General features: G+C 39.4%; 1 long non-coding RNA gene across 3 annotated transcripts; it reads right to left on the minus strand.

Annotated features, from left to right (window-relative positions):
- Window positions 1–6,357: 6,357 nt before the first annotated feature.
- Window positions 6,358–25,864, minus strand: LOC111093690. 3 transcript variants are annotated; one of them, XR_005382573.1, is made up of 4 exons: window positions 25,704–25,864; window positions 19,889–20,013; window positions 17,977–18,105; window positions 6,358–6,516 (listed from the first exon to the last, which is right to left on the minus strand). It is a non-coding gene; the product is annotated as an uncharacterized LOC111093690 (long non-coding RNA). The 3 variants fall into 3 exon arrangements; XR_005382574.1 differs by lacking the exon at window positions 25,704–25,864 and adding an exon at window positions 24,169–24,280; XR_005382575.1 differs by lacking the exon at window positions 6,358–6,516 and adding an exon at window positions 11,137–11,263.
- Window positions 25,865–26,729: the final 865 nt, after the last annotated feature.

The following is a 26,729-nucleotide window of genomic DNA, read 5'->3' on the forward strand; positions in this document are numbered from 1 at the left end:
ACCAGCAACAATATCACCTAGGAACTATTAGAAACAAACAAGACCTTCACCAGACCTAGAGTCAGAACCTCCATTTTAGCAAAATCTCCAGGGGATACTTATGCCCTTTAATTTTAAGAAGCACTGGAACAGATAGGTAAAGTACCTACTTATCTGATAACCCAAATATATATATACATATATATAGACATAGGCGGAGGGAGGAGAAGCAAGCTCCATGCAGGGAGACCAATGCGGGACTCAATCCCAGGAGTTTGGGATCATGCCCTGAGCTGAAAGCAAACGCTCAACCACTGAGCCACCCAGGCATCCCTGATCATTCTGACTGCATGTCCTGGGAACTTGGCCCTGCCTGCTCTCAGCCAGGGTGATTTATCTTTCCATTTATCCTGGGCTTTGTCTACTTTCTCCACCATCTCAAATAAAAATTGTAACAATTAGATCCTACTTTTACTTTTGATTTCTATCTTAACTCAAAGAGGACCCCAGATAAACCTAAGGAAGAAGGAAAAGAAGGAGACAAAGTGTTTAAAGGAAATTGCAGCTGACATAACTGTCTTGATCTCTCACTCTGCCACTAATCCAGCCAAAAATCATGTTCCTTCTCAACTTCTGACTTAAAAGCCTAAACTCTCTATCTATACTTCCTATATCCTTCCTTTGAAGAGAAAACTAGCATGAATGGATTGGGCTGCAGAGTCTCTAAAAAAGTTTTTTGTTTTTTGGGTTTTTTTGTCAGTTGGTTTGTGGAAATAAACTCTGGTGAATTAAATAAATGGAATGGGTTGCCCCAATCACAGTTGTGGTCTGTTGGCCTAATGGTTTGGGAATCATATATAATGATGGCTAAGTTCATTCGTTAAATGGGTATCTCCAACACTTACCATATATAATCAACTATCTTTGTTATAAAATGATTGTAAAATTATCATAAGAGTAACAATCATTAATAGGTATCGTTTGATTAATATATACCAGGCACTGTGCTAGGTGTCGTAGATATATTCCCACATTTATATTCTTTAATAATATAATTAGATGCATTACGGAGCCCTTTTATCAGTATTATTGAGTCCAAATATTAAGAGAAAGTAAAAGTCACTAAACACAAAATATTCACTAAGAGACCACTTATAGAATGAATTGCACTCAAGCAAACATCACTTCTATTTAATGCCAGCATCTCAGTACAAGAGACAAAGATTTTGCCCCTCAATTTCTTGTTATTTTAGTCAAACATCCAGAAACACAGTGAAAATCAACAACAAATCATAATTGTAGATTTTGGAAGAGATGTGGTTTTCATGAAATTGATAAAAAAAAAAAATGCTGGAACACTGTTCAAATCACAGCCAAAGACATAAACAAATGAAGACTTGGCAGGATTTAGAGTAGCTAGCAACTGAAAAAAAAATCAGCAAACTGTTGGCAGGTTATGTTTTTCAAAAAAAAAAAAAAGAAAGAATCAAATATCAAAAAATTATGATCCTGCTTTAAGAGCTGAGTCTGGGGCAGCCTGGGTGGCTCTAGCAGTTTAGCACCGCTTTAAACCCAGGGCCTGATCCTGGAGTCCCGGGATCAAGTCCCGCATCAGGCTCCCTGCATGGAGCCTGCTTCTCCCTTTGCCTGTGTCTCTGCCTCTCTCTCGTTCTCTCTGTGTCTCTCGTGAATAAATAAATAATAAATAAATAAATAAATAAATAAATAAATAAATAAATGCTGAGTCTGAAGTGCAGATTGTCTATCATATAATTTTACCCGGCAAAATTATGCCAACAATTAATACCTGCTTCATTCTGTATTATGCTAAAAAATAGCATATCTTTGCAATGTTAAACTATGAATTAAAATGAATTCATTATAAGATAGGTTAGCTTGAATTTTTAAAGATGAATTTTCAAACTTCTTATAATTTGCTATAAAATGTATGGTATTTGAAGTATACTCATTTTAAGTGAGTTTTTCTTCCAGTATCGATTCTTCTCAGGTAAGCAGGCTCTCCTATTTTATTATTACCCATTTTCTATATAGGAAAACTATGGCTTTACATGGCTCCGTAGCTTGACCAATAACACAGCCAGGCATCTAGCAACATCCAGTCTCTGTCCTAAAGGGCATTGCTACTAAAATTAGGATTCTAAAATCATTTTCATAAGAAGAATTTGGCCAGTGAAGTCAAAAAAATGGAAGCGAGAAACTTTAAACTCTTGACTTTTAAAGTTGTTGAAAGTGATATGATGATCTGATATAGAATAGGACCTACTAGTTTAGAATTCAACAAGAATTAATTATTTGAGGATCAAGATGCTTCTTCTTCCTTAGAGAAAATGGATGCAACTGGCAATGAAAGAAAAACAATTCTAAAAAAATGGATGGATCATTTAGTTCAAAGCAAATTTGAATGATTTGAAAACATCTGGAACCAAAAAACCATGTCATCCAAGCTCCATGCTACACACTCGTTCAAGTTTATGCACTGTGAGTATGTGATAAATCACACATTTGAATTGAAACAAATGCTGTAGTAACTATGGGAACTCCCCATATACCTTCCATTTACAGACATTCCTATAAGTCCCAGACTTTGCAGGTGTACATCTAACTAGAGCAGTGGCAAATTTCCTCATTATATAAACTTCATAATAAATGGGATATGTTCTGAGCTTCAACTTCTTTTTTTTTTTAAACATTTTATTTATTTATTCATGAGAGACACAGACAGAGAGAGAGGCAGAGACAGAGGCAGAGGGAGAAGCAGGCTCCACGCAGGGAGCCAGATGTGGGACTCCATCCTGGGTCTCCAGGATCACGTCCCAGGCCGAAGGCGGCGCTAAACCACTGAGCCACCGGGGCTACCCTCAACTTCTTTTAATTCCAGTTGCTGGAATTAAACACAAATGGCTATGTCAATTCCTGTTCTTTAATCTGCCAAAGTTTTAGTTTGATAAGCATTATATTCTTGGGGGCAAAGAGAAAGGACCATTTTTTATGGCCCATCTTCAGAGTTCCTAGTGGCATAAATTAAATGTAATTTTGTTAGAGGCATAAACAATAAAAACAAGAAATTTTACTAGTGAGAAAGATATACTTTAACATAGGAAGTTAGCTGCTTGCCAATATTAATCTTAAGAATCAATGAAAAATATTAACATTCTTTTTAGGAAAAGTCAGTGTAACAAAGAAATTGAAAGCAGAATAAAGTACTTTATATTTAAAATGCATTAGTAGGTAAAAATGAGACAGGACCACCATCACTGATGAGATATATTTAAGGTAAGTAACTTTCAAACATTTATCAGGTCAAATGATTCTTCTACATAATTTGCTTTCCTTCCTTTTAAAAATCACTGTATATTAACAGACAAATATGGTTGCTTATTACTTTTGACTTTAGCTCAAAATAAAATAATTGTGCTTCACTGGTAATTATTGGTGAATTATATGGTGATTATATGTTTAGTTGTGCCTATTTGTGAGGGTGAAGTAATACTATTTAAGCTAAATGTTCAGCTATGCACTCACATGAGAGTGAAATTAAAATATCTGATATCTGGTTGTATGGAATGGGTAGATTAGGTTATACACAGCTATATAAATACACGGTAGTTTAAGGAAAAGTCAGACAAGTCTTTGAGGAGATAATGGCTTAGTGGTAAAAGTAATGAAAATCACAGGCACCTCCACCAAGGATCCAAGGTGAATAATTTGTGAATGAATGAAAAAATCATTTAGTCAATGACTAAGCTAAAGCCTCCAAACAAAATTGAGAAATACTTAAAGTGCATGAATACAAGATCATAGGATGAATATTTTTAGAAGCATTGGAAAAATAGAGCAATAACCCCATGAGAATATATTTGGGACATGTCAACAGAAGTCTCTCAAAAGTCCTAACACTGCAGAAAATGGCTGCAGCATCTCACTATATCTTATCAGCTTGGGAATCCATCTGGGCAAATCACTGTCACCATTTTTTGGATAAATTAGAATAATCCTCTGTTCAACTAGAGACTGGAGGGCTGGCCACAATCACAGTCACCTCATTTGTAACACTCAACCAAAGGAATGTGTGTGTAAAGGTACGAACAGCCACTATAACAAATGTCACTCCACACTCCACATGTTCAAACAAATTACTCAACTTCTAAAACCCACTGCCTATGCTGAATACCCCCATGTTGTGCAGCAGAAAGGAATTTACAGTCTGTTATAAAAAGTTTCAAACAATAGTAAGTTGAATGGGTTAAATGCAGACAAAAACAAAGTAATTGCTAGTTATCAGAAAAGAATAGTTAAGAAAAAAATAAGACAAAAAGCCTCAAGAGTCACAAGGGAGACAAATTAAATGTATTATCTTTTTCCTTAGTCCTTAACAGTCATATAATGCTTACATGTAGACTAGATAGGAACCAGAAAGTATTTTTCCCTCAAAATCAACAGGAGTCAAATCTTAATTAATAGCATTTGAGGGTATTATATTGCCAGAAAACAAGAATGGGAAACAGAAGAATGTTGGAAGTATCTTAGGAATAATAAGAAATAATTTAAAATTTGCTGAGTCCTATGAAACATTTTAGATAAGTAGGAAGAATAGTTCCATCTTCTGAGAGTCTTACCTCCAATTTGTTTCAGAGTAATATAAAATGAAATATTTACATATTGTTTCTAAATAGAATGGAAATCTTTATAGCCCTTCTATGGGAGGATGATATCAGACCCTATATAACTACAATGCAATGCCACTTCATACCCACCAAGAAGACTATAATCAAAAAGACAAACAATGGAAGTGTTGGCAAGGATGTAAAGAAATTGGAACCTTTATAGCTCATGGGAATGTGAAATACTGCAGTCACTTTGGAAGACAATTTGGCAGTTCCTCAAAGAACATAGAATTATATGACCCAGTAATTCCATCTCTAACATTTACTTAAGAGAATTGAAAACATATGTCCACCCACACAAAAATTTGTGCATGAACATTCATAAAAGCATCATTCATAATAGCCCCAAAGCAGAAAACCCAAGTATCCACTAATTAAAGAATGGATAAACAAAATATGGTATATCTATACAATGGAACATTATTCAGTCATAAAGAGTAATAAAATATGCTACAACATGGATGAACCTTAAAAACATGATGCTGCATGAAAGAAGCCAGGCATAAAAGGCCAGATATTACATAATTCCATTTATATTAAATATACAGATTAGGCAAATATAAAAAATAGAGGTAGAAAGCAGATTAATTGGCCTGGAGAGAGGGTGGAGATGGAGAATACCTGCTAATGGGAGTCAGAATTTCTTTTGGGGATAATGAAAATGTTCTAAAATTGGAAATGTTCTGGAATTGGAGAGTGGTGATGATTATATAACTTTGTAAATATATTTTAAAAGCACTGAATTATATACTTTAAAAGGGTGAATTTTATGGTATATGTGTTATATTTCACTATTAAAAAAATAAATGTATAAGTGAGTAACTCATATTAGGAAAATAGTTATGCTTTAGAAAAAAGTTTTGTCTCATAATCTAAACTTCCACAGTTTATTTTAGAAAATATTTGTTATATGATAGTGCATACCAGATGTTCCCTGTTCTTTACAAAAGATGAAGTAAAAATTTAAAAACTGAAATTTTAGGGTTATTAATACATAGTTTCTGCCTGCATAGATTTCCCTGTATGTTAAAGGGAAGACATAGAGACAAATAATTAGAATATATGAAATACATGGAAAAAAACAAAGATATCTAAGGGAACCTGGTGACTCAGTCAGTTAAGTGCCTACCTTCGGCTCGTGATCCCAGGATCCTAGGATCGAGTCCCATATCCCTGCTTCTCCTTCTGCCTTTGCCTCCCTCTATCGTGAATAAATAAAATCTTTTTAAAAATAACAAAAAAAGATATCTATATAAGGTATAATAACAGAGAGGAGAGAAGGCCTAATTATGAGTAGTGTCAGGGCTTGAGGGGCTTCAAAGACAGTATAAGTTGATCTGTCAGCTGTTTCTTTCTTTCTTCTTTCTTTCTTTCTTTCTTTCTTTCTTTCTTTCTTTCTTTCTTTCTTTCTTCTTTCTTCTCTCTTTGAGAGAGAGAGAGCAGGTGAGCAGAGGGAGGACTAAAAGGAGAGGGAGAGGAAGAGGGAAAGAATCCCAAGCAGACTCCACACTGAGCACAAGCCCCAGGTGGGGCTCGAGGTGGGGCTCAAGGTGGAGCTTCATCTCAGGACGCTGAGATCATGACCTGAGGAGAAACTAAGTCTGATGCTCAACCAACTGCGTGACCCAGGTGCCCCAAGTTGATCTGAGTCTTTTTTTTTTTAAAGATTTTATTTATTTATTCATGAGAGACATAGAAAGAGAGAGGCAGAGACATAGGCAGAGGGAGAAGCAGGCTCCCCTACGAAGGAGCCCAATGCAGGGCTTGATCCCAGGATCATGCCCTGAGCTGAAGGCAGGCATCCAGTTGATCTGAGTCTTGATGGAAGATGTGCATTCACCAGATACACAGGCTGTGGAAATGTATAAAGAGACAAAAGGTCAGAAAAAGCATGTCCACTTCTTAGATGTACAAGTCATTCTGTTGGGCCAGAAATGTCAAGTCTTTACAGAAGAGCTGATGAGGTTCAAATGTTTTGTTCTAAGAAGGAACAATACTGTGAACTTCTTTGTAGGAGATGGAGAACTGGCAAAGGTGTTATCTTAGAGCAGTGAAATATTCAGATTTCAATTTAGGCAGCAAAATGGGGCAAGAAATGAAGGAATATAAGAATGGAAGCACAGAGATCCTTAGAGAAAAAATGCTTACGGCATGTTAAGTGATGAAGCAGTATTAGTAGGAATAGAGACAAGGGGACCAGTCACAGAGATATTTAGAAAGGGCACTGTGAGCTAAAAGAAGAGAAAGAATTGAGAATGACTCAAGTCTGACTTAGGCAGGAAGGGCACCAGCGTTTGTTTGTGTTTGCTTTTCTTTTCTTTCTTTCTTTTTTTTTTTAAGATTTTATTTATTTATTCATGAGACAGAAAGAGAGAGAGAGAGAGAGAGAGAGAGAGAGAGAGAGAGGCAGAGACACAGGCAGAGGGAGAAGCAGGCTCCATGCAGGGAGTCTGACATGGGACTCAATCCTCGGTCTCCAGGATCAGGCCCTGGGCTGAAAGCGGCGCTAAACCACTGAGCCACGGGCTGCCCTGTGTTTGCTTTTCTAACACAATTGCATTTAAATTGTATCGTTAAATTTGAAGCATTTGCTCCAGGTATAGAAATCTAGGGTGTAGAATTTTGAGTTTGCAGCTTTGGGGAGAAAATATTCACAGGTACTGGGAACATGAATCTGGGGGCTCCTTAGCACATATCTGAAGTATTGGGAATTGCTAAAATTGAACAAGAAGAACTGATAGAAAAAAAAGAGAGAAAACAAGGACCAGAAACCATTAGAAGCCTAGATTATGCATAAGCCAGCATAGAGCGTGGCATATATTGCTCAATAAGTATTTGTCAGATAAATGGACAAAAGAACATCATGCTTGATCCCAAGGATAAGCAGGAAGAATGCAGGAATAAATGTGAAATCAAGACCGAAGGATCCCATAGAATCTTTTTTCTAGCTGTATATCACAACGAGAAATAAAGTTGGTCTTGTTTCACATTGATAGGCATATAACTTTGGAAGTTTTCAGCTCAGAAATGAGATTGCTGAAGACCTGAAGAAGAGTAAAATGGGGTTGAAGACTGATCCTAGTTGGGAAGAGGAGGCAAATTCAGCAACTAAGAGAGAAGATGGAGTAAAGGAGATCAGACAGTTGTCTTGGAAACACAGAGAGGAAAATGGAAAAGGGATCATCACTTGTGCCAAATGCTGCTGAAAAGTCAAGTTGGATGAGGACTGAGAATTCTATAGTGGATATACCACAGAGGTCATTTGTGACCCTAACACACACTCTTTTCTGGAATAGAAATGGAATAAAGCAGAACTGCAATGGGTTCAAGAGACAGTGCTGTGGAGGAGTGAAAGATGTGGGTTTGGGTGAAAGATATAAGTAGAGAGTGAGGGAATGAAGACAACAGAATCAGAGGTAGAGCTCCACAAAAGAGAGCAGGGAAATGAGCAGAACTATAGTGGGATGGGGAGTCAAGAGAGGGCTTTTTCAAATAAAAGTAAGATGGAAGGTATTACAGCAGGCTTTTATGCTGCAGAAGAAGGGATGATGCAGAAGAGAGAAAGGACCCACAGAGCCTCATAGAAGTTAAGGAGGAACCGTATCTGGGACACAAGTGCAGGGACTGTGCTCCTGCAGGAAGAGCAGAGGATGTGGGTTGAGATGCAGGAACATTGATAGATTAGGCGGAATTTAATTTAATTTAATTTTGCAGATAAGAAAAAAGAGTAATAAATAACTTCCCAAGAACCAGGAAGCCAGCTTGGTTAATTTAATTTCTGTCTAAAAATTAATGTGACATATGTTACATGTTGGCTCGAACAGGATATAACATCATTACTTAAAAATAATAGTGTCATTTTTGTTAAGTAATTTGTCTCAGGAAGTGTAAGAATAAGCTGGTATAAAAGTTTGAATACAGGAGGTCGTTGGTTTTTCTGTATGGAATAATATGAAAGCAATTACACTAGAATCTATGTAAAAGGAAATTTTAACACAACTGGAAGATTTCTAGGATCACTAGGCTAGCTCAACATTAAACAGGAAGCCATCAATAGCAATATTTACTTTAGGAATACATATCCAAATCAAACAGGCTCAAAGGGGTACATTTCCTTGCAAAATAAACAGAAAATGAATGGCCTAATAACTGTCCTCCCAGTAATGGTATACTTGCACAAAACACTTTTGAAGAATTACAATTTATTTTACATAGGAGGCATTCAAAAATCCTTTGTCACTCAATACATGAATGGATGAATAAACCTTGAAGAAACAGTGAGGAGCTTTCTAGATCCTATGAATAGTTTAATTATTCTTGTATTCATGATTTATGTCCCCTTCTAGAACATTACTTGTTTGGGACCTAAAGCAACAACAACAAAACAAAAAAGTTTTATAAGCTCTAAATCAATTAGCTTTTGTGGAAAAGAAAATAGTATAAGGGACACATTTACTGAATAGAGTCAGGTTTTATTTATTTATTTATTTTTAGAGTCAGGCTTTAATTGGATATTGGAAAAAGGCTTGAGTAGGCAAGGTAAGAAAGATTTCCAAAGGCATTAGGAAATATTATTTACTAAATGTAATACTCAATGAAAGTTTGAGATGGTAATCATTATAACTATCCCTGTTTTGCAAATAGATTTTATTTTTAGAGTTAATGATTAGGATTTCTTTACTGTAACTAAAGCAGTTGGGATACTCAACTGTCAGTTCATTTTCCAGTTGGAAGACCACTGCTATATCATCAGTTGAGGAAAATCCTGAGATTACATACAAACTAATTCTGAGCAACAAAACAGGTATCCTGCTACTTATTCAATTTCCTAAAAAACAATAGAATTATTATTATTATTATTTTTTGCAAACTACATAAATACAAAGCAAATGCAAAATACAAAGAAGAAATTTCTCTGAGACTCCAAAAGTCAATCTTCTAGCTTACATAAGAGCTGGGTTTGTTTTATTTTTTTTATACCTCTACTCCAAATAAACGTGCCATAAATGCTAGCTGGGAAGGAAAACAAGCAAACTTAAAAGATAATCTTTCTTTACATGAAAAGGAAATGCTTTTTTAAAAAACAGTTTATAATTTGATTATAGGCCATAAATAATCACTTAACAAATAAAACCATTTAAAATTTTAAAGTAAAAACAAACAAACAAACAAACAAATAAATAAATAAAAATTTAAAGTAAATTTGGGCCTTATTTTATACTCGAGTGTATTTATTCAAGTCACAAGCATACTTTTGAAATTTGAGTGTGACTAAAATGATAATTCATAAGTTGGTAATTATTCTTCCCTTCTCGGTCTTTTTTTTTAAAGACCTTATTTATTTATTCATGAAAGACACAGAGAGAGAGGCAGAGACACAGGCAGAGGGAGAAGCAGGCTCCATACAGGGAGCCCGACGTGGGACCCGATCCCAGGGCTCCAGGATCACACCCTGGGCTGAAGGCAGCACTAAACCATTGAGCGACCAGGGCTGCCCCTCCTTCTAGGTCTTTAAACCAAATGGACACATTATTTTAGGTTGTTTGAGGTAGTCTTAATTTGAAACCCAACATTGATAGTTCTGTGATAATTTAAATTCACAATGGCTTTTAGAAATTATGTGTACTACTATCATCTACTCAAGCGTCAAATGTTTTTATGGTAAAAAAAAAATCTGATTCTAGTGATTTTCCTTAAATGTGCCTAAAAAATAATTTATGTCCTTTTTTTAGTTTGTTGGATTTTAAAAATCTGCTCTTTTTATTCAAATCATCTTGTGTGGTGTTAAATTCCTGAGCCCTATGAACATATTTCCTCATTTATAAAATAGAAATAAAATCTACCTCACTGAATTGTGGGAAGATTTAAACGAGATGAGTATGTAAAATCATAATGCCTATAAGAGTTAGGCAAAACCCAGCTCTTATATGTGTGATATAAAGTAGACCCTCCATAAAGGTTAGGCAACTTCTGGAAAACACCTGTTGATGGAATCTCCCAATTAAAGAAGCTGATGTTATAAGATGATGAGGCATATAAATGCAATTTCTTTAATTTTAGGGAATTGCAAGATAATTTATTTGACTTCTTTTAATGAAGAGCAAGAATAAAGAATATAGAAACTGGGGGAAAAAAGAATATAGAAATTGGTGTAGTTTAGTTGAAGATTCCCAAAAGTACATCAGGAGGAAACTAGAAATCTTTTTGCTTTTTAGCTTTCCAACAGAACACAGCATGTATATACAATGTGATCTGTTCCACAAACCTAGAGAATAAAAATTTATGCATATGTTTTATTTTGATCTGATTAATCCAGTCAGTAAAAACTAAACTTATTAGTGGAGAGCCCAGTATATCCCTTTAAACTCCACCCTCTTCTCCCCAGAGTTTCTTTATACATTAAGTTACTAAATAATGTTTGATTAGGAGGGCAGTATGGTCAAAGGCATGATTTAAACATGAATCTTAAAACTTACCATTCCCCAGATCTATCCTGTGTCTCTTCTATTTACTGCTGGGCCTCCCTGAAACTCAGATATCAGGATAACGTTTATAGTTCTCTGCTTGGGTTCAAGGCTGTCCACCTTTTGAAGGACAAACTGTTAGGCAGGTTAAATAGCTTTAGTTGAGCACCCAGGTTGAGACTGCCATGAACTATAGTAAGTAACATATCTATCTCAAAAATTTTGCTGACTTTATATTTTTGCCTTGGCTTATCCTTGAACAATAATAACAAAAAAAAATACTTAACAAAGTCTAATTAGAATACCTATTCCACTTAAGTATTTTAGACAGTTGGAACTCAGAAAATAGTCAACAATAAAAAAATGAGAAGCAACATTTTCAGTTATCTGATGTATTTATTCATTTGCAACTTGTTTTTTTTTTAATTTTTATTTATTTATGATAGTCACACACAGAGAGAGAGAGAGAGAGGCAGAGACACAGGCAGAGGGAGAAGCAGGCTCCATGCACCGGGAGCCCGACGTGGGATTCGATCCTGGGTCTCCAGGATCGCGCCCTGGGCCAAAGGCAGGCGCCAAACCGCTGCACCACCCAGGGATCCCTCATTTGCAACTTTACTGGAAAGTACCCAGAACATTGGGTTGAACTATATGAAATTGCCAATTTTTCCAATTTTTAATCTACAAAATGGTAATTTCATATGATATACCATAATATAAAGTCCGTTAATGGTGACATTACTCATTTCAGCAGCATTCACCTGGAGTTCTATAAAGGACAACTGGTGACCCTCCAAAACATACTGTTCACTCCCTACCACCTATCAGGAGTAATATTTTGATGTGTTGGATATCTTCTGTTTGTCTGTCCAGGCTCATTCTCTACCCTTCTCACCATCACTCTACTCTTCATCACCATCACCATCACGACTCTGTGGTCGTGGAAGGCTGACCTATCTGCACTGGTCTGGCCATATGGCATCCAGTTGGGTTAGAAAAGCAGAAGATCAGAGGACAGGAGGACAATGAGACAATGAGGACAATTCACCCTCTTTCTACTCTACCAATTCCTTCTTGGTTATCTGCATTACTTCCTAAAAGCCACAGCTCTTGTCAGACCCTCTACAAATAGCTCCCTTCAGAGTTCTGGTAACTTCTTCCCTTCCTTTAGTCCTGGAAGAGAATGACTCTCTGCTGTTGCTAGTCCTACGGTTCTACATAATCTCTTATTGTTTATTTCTTTAAACACTTCTCACACTTTCATTATAATTCCTTTACCCAGTTTGAGCTTGCCTTCTGTTTTCTTCAGAAAGCCCAACTGACACAAATAATCATTTAAGCTAGGTTTTCCAAAATTGTAACTCCCACACATGAAACCATTTTTCACTCTCAGCACCCCCAGAACCAAATAGAGGGTGAATGGTATTCCAGGCTGCAGACTCAGCCAGGCCCACGTGGGACTGAAAGAGTCTTCAGATGATTCCAACTCCAGTCTCCATGTCTTCCACCTGAAACCCTGGATATGGCAGATTAGAGATGCTGCTGGACCCTCTCCGAATCCCTGACCCACAGAAACCATAAGATATAAACACCTATTGTTGCTCTAACCTACCACATTTTGAGGTAATTTGTTACACAGCAGTAGATAACTACTACACTTGTCCTCTCTAGTGTTTGTGCTCTTAAGCTTCTAACCTGTTTCTCTTTCTCTCTCCAACATCTCTGATGCCTCTGAGAAGAGGAGGCCCCAGCAACCACTGAGACTGGTCACACAGTACACTACCTGGGCAACTCATTTCTCCTGTTTTCTAAGTCTTTCCTGGCAGGATTTAATAGTGTAACACAGTGGCAAAGAGCACACACTCTATAGCTGAGTGTTGTGGTTTCTAGTGCTTAGTTCTATCATTTACTACCTATGAGCCCTTGGGCCAATTATGTAACTTCAACATATCCTAGATTCTTTGTCTACAAAATGGTGATAATAACCCAGGGCTAATAGGGTTATTAGGAGGTTGAGGTATTATTTGTAAAGATCTTAGAAGAGTGCCTGGAGGGGCACATGGGTCACTCAGTTGGTTAAGCATCTCAGGGTTCCTTGGGGCTCCTGCTCAGCAGGGAGCCTTCTTCTCCCTCTGCCCCTCTCCCTACTCATGCTTTCTCTCTTTCAAATTAATAACATCTTTAAAAATAAATGAAGAGTGCCTGGAATATAGAAAATGTAATATATAAATGTTTGTTAAATAAAATAATGGAATGTGCTAGAGAATGACCCTTTCCCTCACAAAGCAAAAGGATGAGTGAGATTTATCGAATCCAGAAAACCTTAAGGATGGCCTAAAAAACTTGGTCTCTTCTAAAGTATTTCATTAAGAGTGACATACTAATTACTTGAGAGAAGTACTTGCTGTAAGTATATAAACATACCGTTTTGCTAGGCAAATTTTTCTGTGGCTATCTGAAGCATAACTCTGAACCTCCTTCCATAGACTGTAGCTTTCCCCTGCTCTTCAGTATGTCTTGAGACATGTATAATAGGTCTGGCATATGAGCTGAGGGCCCAGTGGGAAACTGATGACACCCTTAAACTGGGTAGTTCAGGAGAGTGTCATTAAGGGACTATTTTTAAGAGGTGGGCAAGATTTAAGAAAGCCAATAACAAAGGCTGGTGCAACAAGTGATCTCAGGGAGTCATTGCCTCCCTTCGGCTAGAAGGCATGAGTAGCGAACGATATGGGGAGGACTGCCTTGAAGAGACTCTGGCAGAGGAACAGGGCCAACCAGCGATGATACAGCTGGGAGGTTACCAGGTGTCTGGTTATTTCCCGCTGTATAACAACGTATCCAAAACTTACTAGTCTAAAACAATAATTATGTATTATGCTCACAATTTTGTGGGTCAGGAATCCTGGCAAGGCATAGCAAAGATAGATTTTTTTTTTTTTTTTTTTTTTTTTTTTTTTTGCCTCACAATGCCTGGAGCCTCGGCCTTGGCCGGGGTGATTTGAACAGCTGGAAATGTCTGGAACAGCTCAGTGGGGACCTCGGTTCTATTATTGGCTGGGTTTCTTGATTCTTCACACACTGTATCTGCTGGGGTTGCAATGTCCTCCAAGTTGGTGTCTTTACTCACGTGTCTGCCTGGAAAAGCTGGGCAGTAGCTGGCATCGCTCTCTTTCCATGGGGTCCCTCCCTACAGCCCACTCCAGCAAGGCAATCTCAGGGTAATCAGACTTCTAACACTATATCTTTTTTTTTTTTTTTTTTAAACACTATATCTCAGAGTTCCTAGACTGAATACTCCAAGAGACCTGGGCATATGGGAGCTGTAAGACTTCTTATAATGACCTAGCCTCAAAGTCCCCAAATGTCACATCTCTGCATTCAGTTGTTTAAGCATTCAGTTGTGAAAGGGGGAAGGGAATCAGACTCTACCTTTCAGTTGGAGAAGTAGCAAAAATTTTGCCACCATGTATAGTCCATTGTATCAGGTTAATAAAAATTCTGAACTCAATCTCCTCCTGCCCCTTCATTTCCTATTGGTGCTCCCCCCTTAAACAAGGCAACCACTAACCAGAGGGCAAAGGAGCTTGTTAATATAGTCTTTATAGGTCAGCTTCCCAGGAACAGAGTAGGACCTGGAGGGACAAACACTCTCCTAATCCTCATTGCTTATTTTAGGGCTTTCAACTTGTGTGCCAGAGTTATGCAGGGGTATGTTCTTGAGAACATAGGAATGACCATGAGGACACAGAGAATGGGGTAAGCTTTCCATTACCTACATTTGTACCTTCCACTATGGTAACTTCTACAATTGCAGTTTTAATCAGTGTTCACATAGCATTTCACTAGACTAGAATTTCATTCACAGAATATACTCTCCATTCCTGGTACATCAATTTTTCAAAACCTAAAGGGAAAATGGCCTTACCTCTGGTTGAAATTTACTCATTGAAATATTCTTGCAAGTGATTCTTACACTAGGGAAGCTGGCAACATATCAGCCTGTATGTGCTATGATGCAGAGGCTTAGGGTGCAGTGCACTTATATCCCAAGAGTCTAGTAACATTAGACTTGGGCCCGACCTCATCCATCATGAGGTTTGCTTTTTAAAAAAAGTTTTGGGAGGTTATAAGGTAGGGAATGGTAGAGTCTCAGGGGAGCCCTTAAAAATCATATCCTACATCCTCTTTACTTTTTAGTTTATCTTGGACATCAAATAGTTAATAAGGCCTTCAGCAAAGACTTGTAAAGTAGCATTTGCCTTATATACCTCCCGGAATCTTCTGCTAACTGTTGAGTGTCTGTCCAATGATTTTCAAACATTTTGTAGTCTCATTTTAAACTAAGTCTCATCATAGTTTTAGGGATTTTCCAAATTGGAAAAAGTTTGTTTCACCTGAACTAGCCACATACTTCTGATGACAGGTGATATAGGGCACATTCATATCATGACAGGATTTCTGACTCTTCTTGTCCTGAGACAGGTAATTCTGAAGAGTGGTTTTAACTCATTTCTATAACGAGGCAGCTAACCAAAACCTAACAATACATAGAATTGACTGTGAATCAAATAAAGATATCCCCCTTAAACCAAACTAGGTGTTTCCTTAACTCAACTTCCCCTTAGTTGGACCCCAAGATACCTGCAGCCACTCCTCAGTGATTTTACTGAAGTCCACTGAAGAAATATTCGGGTGGAAAGTGTCAGGTGTCTTAGTCATTAGTTGATACATATGACCATGGGGACACATTGCTAGGAACCCACTAAGAGACTCAGAGGGGCCCCAGAAGTGAAGGATGTTAAAGCTTCTATAGCTTTGGGGCAAATCCACCTCTGCCCTTTTTGCAGATGATTCTTCTGTGGGGTGGGGGCTATTGCTATCTGTCTCTGTGCTCATGGGGCCCCCCTTATTCACCTGACAGACTTGTGCCCCCATCCCCCAGCAAGCCCCAATGTTAAATCACAGGGAATAAAGACACACACTTTAGCTCCTCTTCCAGAAGTTTCAAGCTCCTTCTTCAAATTAACCTAACTTCATCCAAAAGACCTTTGTTTGCTTACAGGGGGTCTCAGGGAATGGCAGTCTTTTGTTCCACTTCAACCAGGAAACATTTTCCTATCCTACACTTACAAAAATGGGGAGCAGAACTTCACCTGATTCTTAGCACAACAAAGATCTCATTCAAAGAAACTTTCTGCCTACTTTCCCAGAGGTTGGAGAGGCTTACTTAATTTTTAATTCCTTCTCCTTCAGTGTAAGTATGGTTGGCTTTAAGAGGCACCCTGTTACTCAAGTACAAAATTAACCCCTTTGATGGGACACCTGGATGGCTCAGTGATTGAGCGTCTGCCTTTGGTTCAGGGCATGATCCTCGAGTCCCACATCAGGCTCCCTGCATGGAGCCTGCTTCTCCCTCTGCCTGTGTCTCTGCCTCTCTCTCTCTCTCTCTCTCTCTCTCTCTGTGTGTCTCTTATGAATAAATAAATAAAATCTTTAAAAAATAAATTAAATTAAATCAACCCCTTTGAAACGATACAAAATATAGAGATAAGCTTTTTGAAGTGAGTACGACTTTTTTCTACTTATTTATCAATTATACGCTGTGACAGGTTAGATGATGTGGAGCACACACAACTTACTGTTCTCAATGACCTTATAATCTGGAATTCAATACTTTACTTAGCATTAAGCACCCACTATGTGCCAGATAGTATTGTGGGAGCTGGGGCCCTGTGATGGAAAACACAAACAAACTGGAGCTTATGGAGCTTACAGAGATCAAGAATAAACAAGTAAATAATAAACATAGAGTATCATGTCCAGAATTGATAAGTGTCATGAAGAAAAATGAAGCCATGTTTGCCAGTGGGATGGGTGTGTCCCATTTGCTCACGTGGTCTGAGAAGATCTCTCTGGGATGATATGTAAGTGGAGACACATTAAGTGAAAGGATGAGTTATGTAACTATTTGGAAGAAGATACAGATTTTTCTAAGCAGAGAGGGTAGGTGTGAATGCCTGAATTTGGGAATTAGAAAAACAACACCCAAAACCTTAATAACAATAAAATTTGTAAGTCACAAGAACTAAAATAAGACATCAGAATTACTATCCATTCAGGGTACCAGGGTGGCTCAGTTGGTTGAGCACCTGCCTTTGGCTTGGGTCATGATCTCAGAGTCCTGGGATCAAGCCCCACGTTGAGCTCCCTGCTCAGCGGGGAGCCTGCTTCTCCCTCTCCCCCTGCCACTTCCCCTGCTTGTGCTCTCTCACTCTCTCTCTCTGTCAAATAAATACAAGCTTTTTAAAAAATTACTATCCATTCATCTATTCAATAAATAAGTGCTGAGCCCTACTAGGGTCAAAGGAATGTATCTATGAACATAAGGTCCTAGAGGAGGCACAACTGACACGACCAGGAATAAGACACAGCGTGTGTTCTCCAGACAGTCATGTTCTGATGTGGAAATAAATTTCAAAGAAAGAGGATTATTACAATTAAGGGCAATGAGTGTGCAGATGCTAAAAAATTACATAAAAGGGATACCTAAACAAGCTGTGGGTGGTAGGTGGGAGCTTTCTGGAGCACCTGATCTCTAAATTAAATCCAGAAGAGATAGTAGGAGGTATCCAGAAACAGAGTAAGATAGCAAATTTCAACCACATGCAGAGTCCTGGAAAAGCAAGAGCACTCAACATTAAAGAACTGTGGCACTGATGCCCTTGCAAGGCACCAGGTTCAGTCAGCAAACGGCCTTATAGGTCCTACCAAGATTATTCTATATCCAGAGAACAATGGGGAACCGCTAAAGTGTTTTAGGTGGGAAGTGACTCCATCAGGCTTACCCTTTAGAGAGATCACTCTGCCTGCCACATGAAGAATTCATGGGTTCATAGACTAAAGACAAGGGTGGAGGAAAGGAGATGGATTTAAGAGTCATGATGTCAGGTCAATCTTCAAGACTCCATGACTGGCTGAAAAGAGAGAATTACAAAATGAATTAGTAACACCAGAGAGGGAGAGCTGATTTCAGAGGATAGATTTGCAGTGAGTTTTGGGTAATGTACTAGCTTTTTAGAGAAAGAAGTTTGATGGGAAGGTGAAGCTAGAAGTTCCTCATATAATTATTCTCTCAGTAAGAATTATTGGTAAGAACTCAAAGTGCCTGGTTTAACAATTAAGAGACCAGAGTGCCTAGGTGGCTTAGTCAGTTAAGCAATCTGACTCTTGATTTCAGTTCAGGGCATGATCTCAGGGTAATGGGATCAAGCCCTGCGTAAGGCTCCCCACTCAATGCGGGGGGCGGGGGGGAGGTCTACTTGAGATTCTCTTTCTGCATCTCCCTCTGCCCTCTTCTTGGCTCTCTCTCTTTCTCTCTAAAATAAATAAATAAATCTTAAAAAAAAGAATTATTGAGCTCTATGTACTGGGCACTCTAATTACTACCATATATTTGTTATATCACTTAATAGTCACAACAACTCTAGGTGGGCTGCTTTTATTCCTGTTGAAGGTAGGGAAACTGAGGCACGGAAGTAGTTAAGTAAATTGCCTATGGTCACACAGCTAGCAAATGTAAAAGATAATATAAACTTCCAATCTAGACAACAAAAATCAGCCCCATTACTTTATAATCATTTCTCATTTTACCAAAAAAAAAAAAAAAAAATTTATTTCCCACCAGACCATAGGAAGAGTGACTTTTGGCTGTTTAAAATCTACAAAAAAAAAAAAAACAAATTCCCTCTCATCAAAAAATAAACCAACCAAAATTATTGTCACTAGTGAAGAGACACAAAAAGACTAATGCAGATTCTGAAAGCATTCCAAAGAGAAATTTACCAAAATGTTTTCAGCAATGGCAACACAGTTTATAAAAATATATAGCCTTCTAGGGTAACTACTGCAAAGAGAAAATTACTGGCATTGATGAATTCTAGAGTTTTAAAACATTATTGAAATGTTTTTCAGTTTCAGAGCCCTCATATAAAAGAGATTATGCAGGCCTGACTCTCTCATGCTGGAATAGTTTGTGCAATGCTTCTCATTGATGCACTCAGTGATTTCATTGGCAGAGAGGAATGAAAACAAATGAACGAGAAGGAATTGGGGCCTGTTCTATAGAGGTAGTTCCTTCTTTATATTGATTTATTGATTGTGCATCTTGGGACTGCTATTATTGAAAGACAACATTTTCTGTGAGCATAGATGGAGAATTTTATCCTGGGGCTTCTAGATTTGAATGGCTGCATGTCACTCCCTTTCAATATACTGTTTTGGGTTTTTTTGTTTTTGTTTTGTTTAGATTTTACTTATTTATTCATGAGAGACACAGAGAGGGAGGCAGAGACACAGGCAGAGAGAGAAGCCAGCTCCCTGCAAGGAGCCCAATGTGGGACTTGACCCCGGGATCATGTCCTGAGCGGAAAGCAGACCTCAACCACTGAACCACCCAGGCGTCCCCCCTTTCAATGTATTGTTAATTTCCCTGTAAGAAAAGAATGGGAAAATTGAATCACTGTGACTGTATCTGTAAAGAATGAGCTTCTAGTTCAATCTAGATTTCTACATAGCCTCTGTTTGTTAAAAAAAAAAAATGTAGCATTTTCGAGGCATGGATCAAATGTGAGTGAAAATTTTTGCACAATTTATATTATACTTAATTTTAGAGTCTTGCTTGAGTTGTATTAAATTGATTTTTTGTAAATTATAAAGCATTGATTTAAAAAGAAAAAGACTTAGTTCAAAGAAGTTTACCTAAAAAGCACTCCTAAAAGATGAAAATTGCCACCATTCATGAGGTTCCTTCTTTTTCTCTGGCTTGATAATTAAATCACACTTCTCCTTACATACTTGGGAGGAGGCAGTCTCCAGAGTGGTGTCTGCAAAGACATGAGATTTTTTAAATGAGATTGTGCACGTCAACTGAAAATGTTTTAACCTATAACTTATATTTTTTAAAAAAGACGAGTGATTCTCTAGACTACAATTTCAAGATCAATAAATTTCCATTTCTCTAGATTTTCTTTCAAAAACACCCATTTTTGTTCCTTCAACTTTTAAAAAAGTCTATTTTAAACGACCTACTTTTTAAAACTGGTTTGTAGTTAAGTGTGTCACACCTGGATGTAGTCGACTTAAAAGTGTTTCAGTCTTTGCTATTTCTTTCTAAGCTAATTATTTTATTTTTAGTCATCCGACTAGTGCAGGATATTTTCTCTAGAGAAAATAAGAAAGTGGATGAGAACAGCATAGATTTGTTCTGGGTATGAGTGTTTAGGATATATGTTTTCTGTTAACGGTTAATATTATTTGTCAATGAAAACCACATAATTGCTCCATTTAACATCTTCTCCATAAGCAAGTGGGAGGGCAGCGAAGAACCTGAAGAGCCCCTGAGGTCAATCTCTGATACAGAACTTCAAAGCATGGTCAACAGATGGTTGTCCATCCCATTTGTAAAAGTCTCTAGGGAAAACTCCACAGTTGTTTTTTCATCATAAATCCATCTGTATTGCATCCCTCTGTCAGGAAAGTGTCTAGTATCTTTCCAAAATCCTTCCTGTTTTCATGTTAAGTCTATTTCCTCCAAGTGTTACCTTCCCTGATGCAAAAACAAAACAAAACAAAACAAAACAAAAAACCAGCTTCTATGTAATATCTTTTCACAAGGATCAGCCTTTGTCAAACTGAATTCTGGGCCACTACAAGAGATTTGCGTAGAAAACCTTACATTTGATTTGGGAAAGAAAATGCTATGTACTAGTTGGAATAATTGCACTATTACATGGCTTTATTATTCATAAGTTGGCTCAGTCTTTGAAATTGAGAATTAAGATCTAATTTAAATTCATGCATTTAAGATATTAGGCTGATCCTTGCTGTGCAACAGAAAGTATATACTCCAACACTGCCCCCAGAAAACAATTTCACACATGCCCAGTGCTGCTAAGAGTAAAAGGTGATTTTAAGTGTGATAAGACTTCCAAAGACCAAGAAAAGAAACAACCCTTCCTCAAAGATCAGTTGCACATTTACATACAATATACAAAAGTTCTGCCAAAGCAATCTAAGAAATTTTTTTTTTCAAATTTTCCCCACAAATGTCTACTGAACGCATGCTATATCACAGTCACTATGCTTTATTACACAGTGTTATTCTAGAAGGATTCCTGAGGGGGCCTCCATGGATCCTCCCCTTGGTGTTCACACCCTGTTGCGATTCCCCTCCCTTCATGTGAGGGCAGAACTGTGACTTGCTTCCAACAAACAGAATAAGGCAAAGGTGATGGGATGTGTATAACCATGTATACATGATTGCATGGTTGCGTACAAAGATTTTAGTGCCATCTCGCTAGAGTCTCTCTCCCTTGCTAGTTCTGAGGAAGCAGGCAGTCATGTTGGGATAATGAAGGCAAGGAAATGAAGGGGGCTTCTTGAGGCAGAGGGGGGCTCCCAGCCCACAGCCTGTTAGGGTCTCCAGCCAGAACTCAGCAAGAAAAAGAATCCCTCATTCTACAACCACAAGGAACTGAATTCTGCCAACAGCCTGAGTGTGCTTGGAAGCACATCCTTCTACCATTGACTCTCAGATGAGACTGCAGCCCTGGCTGACATCCAATTGCCCTGAGACCTCCCCTGAGCAGACGACACAGTTTAGTGCCTAGACTCCTTATTCACAAAAACTGGGAGTTAACAAATGTGCATTGTTTGAAGCCACTAAAATTGTGGTAATATTGTTACAAAGTAATAAATAACTAGGTCTTCAGTCTTTCTCTTTCTTGACTTTGAAATCTTGGAAGCATACAGGCCAATTATTTTTACAAAGTGCCTCAATCTGGGTGTGTTTGTATGGAAATCTCTCAATCTGATCCTCAAGATTAGATTTATTTATTTTTTTAAAGATTTATTTTTATTTATTTATGATAGACATAGAGAGATTGAGAGGCAGAGACACAGGCAGAGGGAGAAGCAGGCTCTATGCCAGGAGCCGGACGCAGGACTTGATCCCGGGACTCCAAGATCGTGCCCTGGGCCAAAGGCAGGCGCTAAACCACTGAGCCACCCAGGGATCCCCTCAAGATTAGATTTAGATTCAGGAATAACACAGGAGTGATGTTGTATCCTTCTAAGAATATCCATCCTATTAAAAGATGTATATATTTGGTTTGTCCCAATATAAGTGATATTAAATTGATCACTTGGTTAGAAAGGTATCCATAAAGTGTCTCCATTGTAAAGATACAATTTCCCAGGAAAACTAATAAAAAATCTTGTAAGGAGATACTTCAAGGCTTTGTAAATACCCCGTTCAACATCAAACTTTCACTGACTAGTTTCAGCAACCATTGATTCTCTTACTATATAATTCCTTTTGTATTTATTAGTTAGCATTCTACTATAAGAAACATGCTCTTCTTTCCTATTTACTTACTTATCTAATGATTTATTTATACCAGAGTGAAATTACAGTTTTTTATTTTAGTCAGTTGTTACAATTTATTATATTGTACATTCTATTAGACTTTAGAATTATATATTGTACATTCTATTATTATATTATAGTAATAACATATTTTGATATTTAAATTGCTCCGGATTTGTCCATTGTAATCTCTCTGCAGATATATCCTCTGTCCTTCTGATATGTTGCCATCATTTTAAGCCTTTCTAATTTTCTAGCAAAACAAGATTTTCCAGACATGTTTTATACTTTTTCTGTCCGAGACCTGGAATTTTTTTCTCCAAACACTTCTGATTCTTTTTAAGGTGGAGAATGGTATTTAGAATCCAAAATCTGGGTACTAAGTGTACTCATTGCTACTGACATGTCATGGCTTTTAGTACCACTCAGTGACAGAGCTGAAGTAGATACAGAGATATATTTAACAAAATATGCTTAAGATAAATATACTAAAAACCACAAGATATTACTGAGTAAAATTTTTAGAAACTGGATTAAGTAAATATACTATGTTCATGGATAATAGGACTCATTATTATTAAGATGTGATTATGAAGATGTCTTAGCATCTTGCAAGTCTGCAAATCTATATATTGACTGGAATTGTGGTCACATCTGGGGCTCGAATGGGGACATGTCCAGTCCTGTGCTCACACAGGTTGTTAGCAGAATTCAATTTCTTGTATTTTTAAGACTGAGGGATTCGTTTTCTTGCTGACTGAAGGTCCTTATAGGCTGTCAGCTGGAGGGTACCAACAGCTCTTAGAAACTGCCTGCATTTCTTCATCATATGGGGTTTCTCTACATGACACCCCCCCATATTTAATTTGTAACCTCCAATTCCATTTTGACACTACAATGTATCCTCAAGTTTTCTCCCTTCACAGTGAGAAACCAGGATCTCACTATAAGTGCGAATATATTACTTTTCTCAAGCCTGGGATATACTGGAAGATTGCAGGGAGACAGAATATACTGTGTGGTATTTGAAAACAAAACAAAACAAAACAAAAACAAAAAGCAAGGCAGGAAAGACTTCACAACTCTTATAATTGACACCCCTTTTAACTTGAAAAGAATTTGATCATCATAGGTTTATTTTTTTCTAGTTGTAAGATCAAAATCTTCAACAGTAGAGAAAGGTAAAAGTCAAATCATGCAGAACTTTGTAAGCCATCTTAGAGAGTTTTGGTTTTATTCTAGTACAATGGGAATTGGAGGACTTTCTGTTAAGTCATTGCACATTTGTTTGTTGTAAATAGCATTAACAGCATTTTTAAAGTTATTTCCTGGTAATGTTTATTATTTACTCAGTCTTCAACTCATTCTAAAACAAGATTGGAGATGCTTAGTGCAGTCCCTAGGAGTAAGTTAAAACATTAAACAACCTAGCAAGTAGGGGTAATAAATAAAATGGAGCTGGGAAACAAGAGGTGGGGGTGAGGTCAGTGCAAAATATGCTCACCTTTAAGAACTTTAAAGTTAAGGAGATTTGTTACAAATTTTATCTGAGATTTCTGGAGACTAGAAGGTTTGAAATACCCCAATCCCCAATCCCTCATGATATACTCACTTCAAATAACAGGCCTCCACAACAAACACGCAATCTACCATGTGTACCACACAGAAATCAGACTCCAGAATGGCAGAGTCCCCCGGTGTTTGTTCTTGGAGTACCTTGTTACATAACTTCCTGATTCCTGATCATTTAACCCTTTCAGGTTAAGTGGGAATGGGCAGTTAGAGGTGCTTGTTTATTTAATCAAGGCAGCCAGTTGAAGCAAACAAGTCAAGACAAAATTTCACCCCATCTTTTGTAGGTAAGTACAGTGTTAAATTACAATTGACCCTCTGTTAGGAGAATGCATGGATCTCCACAGGGAAAAATTAAGCACTGAGGACAAAGCCTCTCGTCCATGAGCACTGTAATCACACATCGCGATGAGAACCCGTATTTTAAAATCTGTAGAATTTATCACACATTATTTCACATTTCACTGCTCTGCTTACTGCTTATTGGTTTGTGGTTACTTGCATACAACAGTAAAGTTTCAGAAAAAGTTTAGTTACAGAAAGACAATTATTTAATGCAGGAAGGATAACCCATTGCATTGGAGGATTGGAAGACATCTTTTAAAGTTCTTATATTATAAATTTAATTATGAGTTTCTATGCAGTGAGTAAGGTCTTAAATTCTTGCCAAGATTTCAAAAGGGCTTTGTGAAAGTATGTCGGCTAAATCACGATGGGTATATCACTGCTAATGGTGCCCGTCACACGTTGTGAAACATAGACTCCAGAATTAATTCTGCCCCCAAATTAGGTCATTGCAAAATGCCTCTTAAAACTGCCAATTTTTAATTTGCAGGACAATGAGATGGAGATGAGAAGAAAGCAAAAGGAAGACTCCAATTCCTTCTTGTAAAGCACAGTGGGGATCGGACAAAACAGAATAGGAAGGCCGAGCCCTCTGAAACGGATGCTTTTTTGTGTGTTAATCCCACTTAAATATAGGTGATGAATTAATTTAAACGTGGGCTAACCGGCCTGTTCTGCACTGCATCCGGGTAGTGCCTTGCTCTCAAGTTAACCTGATTGCGCAGAGGTGCCCTTGTTTCCTGACTTCATCCCCAAACCATCACGATTATTTCAGTTTACCTTCTCCTTTTCCCAGAACATCCTGTTTGCAGTCATGCAAAGGGAGTGTTTGGTGCAAAGACGCCTAATTCATAATTAGCATCGTCGTTATCATGGTATCATAGTATCACTACTACATACTAGTAGGGGAATGCCTCTGCTGGAAGTCACCCACCAGGGCCCACAAATCTGTGGCCCACACCCGGGCTGGCTGGGCTCGGAGGCAGGTGGATCCCCGCTCCTTCCAGACCCAAGCCCAGGGCGCTGGACTGTCGTGGTTCCCCCAGGGTGGGGGCAAAGTGCCCGGGGTAGCAGCACTTCTTATTTTTGGTGGAAACTGCCCCTCGCTCCTGCTCTCAGGACCTGGGGGTGGGCGCACTCACCGCGACTGTCCCTCTCCTAAGTGGGGCACTGCGCGCGCCCCCCACCCCCGTCACCTCTGCGCGCCCCCCTGCAGTCGGCGCAGCGCACCCCAGCGGCGGCGTGGCCTCCGGCCGCGGTGGCCACTGAGCTTCCGGCGAGCTCGCCAGTTGTCTCCGTCGCCGCCTGGGAATCTGGGGCCCCGAGCGACTGCGAGCCCCGGGCTCCGCGGGACCCGGCGAGGACGCGCGGCCGCTGTGCCTGCCCCACCCGCCACACCTGGGAGCGGGGAGGCCCGGGAGAGGCGGGGCGCGGCCAGCGGCTGGCTCGGGGCGGAGCAGCGCCGGCGACAGCCCCCGGGCCTGGAGCGCAGCGGAGGGGGAGGGTCTCGCGGCCGAGCTCTCTTCTTCGGGGGAGGGACCCCAGCCGGCGTGCACAGCGGCGGGAGCCAGCTGCCGAGTCGCCGCCCGTGGGTCATGGAGCGGGGCAGCCCCGGCGCCGGGGCGGCGCGGCTGCCGCGGGACCAGGACTCCGTGGAAGCGTGGCTGGATGATCACCGGGACTTCACCTTCTCTTACTTTGTTAAGAAAGCCACCAGGTAAGGAGGGGGCCCCGGAGGACGCGCCCGGGCGCGGAGAGTGACCCGGGGGCGCAGCTCGCCCCCTTCCTGAACCTCCTCCCTTCCTTCACCCTTAAATGAGCCCTGTTCCCAGGCTCTTTGCTTTCGGAGGAGGGCTTTGGTCCCGCTGGGGCAGAGAGACCGCGACTCCGTGGCCGGTACAGTCGAGACGCCCAGCGTGGGGTCCATCCAACTTGCTCACAAAGTTCCGATACGACCGTGTACACGCCGGACCCCCTCCCTCGCCCCGCCCCCACCCCCACCCCCCGGCTGCCGTGGCGATCCCCGAGGGCAAGATTGTTCGCAGACACCCGCCTCGCCTTCGGAGGCCTTCCCCGGGCCCCCCTAGCCTCCGGGGCCCCCTCAATCTTTGCGCCCCCAAACCGCGTTGGAGCCCCTCCCTGCAGCTCCTCCGGGAGCACCATTTCCAGCCCGGTCGCAGCGGCTCCGCTCCGCCCCCGGCCCCCTCGCCCGGCCCTCGCGGGGCGGGGAAGCGGGGGGTGGGGTGAGAGCGCGAG

This window comes from Canis lupus, chromosome 32 (assembly GCF_011100685.1).
Source record: "Canis lupus familiaris isolate Mischka breed German Shepherd chromosome 32, alternate assembly UU_Cfam_GSD_1.0, whole genome shotgun sequence".
In the NCBI taxonomy this organism is placed as follows: domain Eukaryota; kingdom Metazoa; phylum Chordata; class Mammalia; order Carnivora; family Canidae; genus Canis; species Canis lupus.